Genomic DNA, 3,142 nt, shown 5'->3' on the forward strand with positions numbered 1-3,142 from the left:
GAGGGCCTCGTCAGAGGGAAGGGACAAGCAAGGGGCTGGATGCCCAAGACCTCTTTGGCCCAGCAGCCTCAGGGCAACAGGGAGAGGAAGAGGCCCAACTTGCCCCTAGGTCGGCTCTGCCCCTTCCCACACAGGCGGCCAGCCCAGCAGCTGCCTGACAGACTCTGGCTCCCCCGAGCTCTCTGCCGGTGCAGGGGGCAGATCAGACGTGTGCATGTGGTTCTGCCTTGGCCTGGGAGTGTGGACACCCTGCCTTGCCCCCAGGCTCAGGGGCAAGGGCCCGGAGAGAGCACCACCCCGAAGCGCTTTTCTCCCGGGCTTGGGAGCATTGTGCACGCCTGCTGAGAACAGTGGGCGGGAGCGCTTGTTAACCGGCCTTTGGAGGCAGCCGGGCAGGTCTTCCAGCGGGAGAGTGCCGGTTGTGCTCAGACGCCCCACAGGCCAGGGGCAGGACCCAGCAGTGTCCCTGCCCCTGGCAGCCTTGCCCAGACCTTCCTGGCCTCCGGGGGTACTGCCCCACCAAGGGGCAGGCTGCGGGGACTGGGTCCAGACATGCCCTTGCGCCTCCACTGGCTCATCCCCGCTGGTGCCTTTCCCCTGGGCCTAGGCCTCGGTTGAGGCCTCCTTGGAGAGGAGGTTGCTGGCAGGGGCTGTCTCCACACTGCAAGGTGCTGGAGCTCAGAGGGCCTCGTCAGAGGGAAGGGACCAGCAAGGGGCTGGATGCCCAAGACCTCTTTGGCCCAGCAGCCTTAGGGCAGCAGGGAGAGGAAGAGGCCCAACTTGCCCCTAGGTCGGCTCTGCCCCTTCCCACACAGGCGGCTAGCCCAGCAGCTGCCTGACAGACTCTGGCTCCCCCGAGCTCTCTGCCGGTGCAGGGGTCAGGAACAGACGTGTGCATGTGGTTCTGCCTTGGTCTGGGAGTGTGGAACCACTGCCTGGCCCCCAGGCTCAGGGGCAAGGGCCCGGAGAGAGCAACACACCGAAGCGCTTTTCTCCCGGGCTTGGGAGAATTGTGCGTGCCTGGCGAGAACAGCGGGCGGGAGTGTTGGCAAACCAGCCTTTGGAGGCAGCCGGGGAGGTCTTCCAGTGGGAGAGGGCCGGTTGTGCTCAGAGGCCCCACAGGCCAGGGGCAGGACCCAGCAGGGCCCCTGCCCCTGGCCAGCCTTGCCCAGACCTTCCTGGCCTCCGGGGGTACTGCCCCACCAAGGGGCAGGCTGCGGGCCTGGGTCCAGTCATGCCCGGGCGCCTCCCCAGGCTCATCCCCGCTGGTGCCTTTCCCCTGGGCCTAGGCCTCGGTTGAGGCCTCCTTGGAGAGGAGGTTGCTGGCAGGGGCTGTCTCCACACTGCAAGGTGCTGGAGCTCAGAGGGCCTCGTCAGAGGGAAGGGACCAGCAAGGGGCTGGATGCCCAAGACCTCTTTGGCCCAGCAGCCTCAGGGCAGCAGGGAGAGCAAGAGGCCCAACTTGCCCCTAGGTCGGCTCTGCCCCTTCCCACACAGGCGGCCAGCCCAGCAGCTGCCTGACAGACTCTGGCTCCCCCGAGCTCTCTGCCGGTGCAGGGCGCAGATCAGACGTGTGCATGTGGTTCTGCCTTGGCCTGGGAGTGTGGACACCCTGCCTTGCCCCCAGGCTCAGGGGCAAGGGCCCAGAGAGAGCACCACCCTGAAGCGCTTTTCTCCCGGGCTTGGGAGCATTGTCCACGCCTGCTGGGAACAGTGGGCGGGAGCGCTTGCAAACCGGCCTTTGGAGGCAGCCGGGGAGGTCTTCCAGTGGGAGAGGGCCGGTTGGGCTCAGAGGCCCCACAGGCCAGGGGCAGGACCCAGCAGGGCCCCTGCCCCTGGCCAGCCTTGCCCAGACCTTCCTGGCCTCCGGGGGTACTGCCCCACCAAGGGGCAGGCTGCGGTGACTGGGTCCAGACATGTCCGTGCGCCTCCCCAGGATCATCCCCGCTGGTGCCTTTCCCCTGGGCGTAGGCCTCGGTTGAGGCCTCTTTGGAGAGGAGGTTGCTGGCAGGGGCTGTCTCCACACTGCAAGGTGCTGGAGCTCAGAGGGCCTCGTCAGAGGGAAGGGACCAGCAAAGGGCTGGATGCCCAAGACCTCTTTGACCCAGCAGCCTCAGGGCAGCAGGGAGAGCAAGAGGCCCAACTTGCCCCTAGGTCGGCTCTGCCCCGTCCCAGACAGGCAGCCAGCCCAGCAGCAGCCTGGCAGTCTCTGGCTCCCCCGATCTCTCTGCCGGTGTAGGGGGCAGGAACAGACGTGTGCATGTCGTTCTGCCTTGGCCTGGGAGTGTGTTCCCCCTGCCTGTCCCCCAGGCTCAGGGGCAAGGGTCCGGAGAGAGCACCACCCCGAAGCGCTTTTCTCTCGGGCTTGGTAGCATTGTGCGTGCCTGGCGGGAACAGCGGGCGGGAGTGCTTGCAAACCGGCCTTTGGAGGCAGCCAGGGAGGTCTTCCAGCGGGAGAGTGCCGGTTGTGCTCAGACGCCCCACAGGCCAGGGGCAGGACCCAGCAGTGTCCCTGCCCCTGGCAGCCTTGCCCAGACCCTCCTGGACTCCGGGGTTACTATCCCACCAAGGGGCAGGCTGCGGGGACTGGGTCCAGACATGCCCGGTCGCCTCCCCAGGCTCATCCCCGCTGGTGCCTTTCCCCTGGTCCTAGGCCTCGGTTGAGGCCTCCTTGGAGAGGAGATTGCTGGCAGGGGCTGTTTCCACACTGCAAGGTGCTGGAGCTCAGAGGGCCTCGTCAGCGGGAAGGGACCAGAAAGGGGCTGGATGCCCAAGACCTCTTTGGCCCAGCAGCCTCAGGGCAGCAGGGAGAGGAAGAGGCCCAACTTGCCCCTAGGTCGGCTCTGCCCCTTCCCACACAGGCAGCCAACCCAGCAGCTGCCTGACAGACTGTGGCTCCCCCGAGCGCTCTGCCGGTGCAGGGGTCAGGAACAGACGTGTGCATGTGGTTCTGCCTTGGTCTGGGAGTGTGGACACACTGCCTGGACCCCAGGCTCAGGGGCAAGGGTCCGGAGAGAGCAACACCCCGAAGCGCTTTTCTCCCGGGCTTGGGAGCATTGTGCGTGCCTGGCGGGAACAGCGGGCGGGAGTGTTGGCAAACCGGCCTTTGGAGGCAGCCGGGGAAGTCTTCCAGTGGGAGAGG

This window comes from Dama dama, unplaced genomic scaffold (assembly GCF_033118175.1).
Source record: "Dama dama isolate Ldn47 unplaced genomic scaffold, ASM3311817v1 ptg000093l, whole genome shotgun sequence".
Lineage (NCBI taxonomy): Eukaryota > Metazoa > Chordata > Mammalia > Artiodactyla > Cervidae > Dama > Dama dama.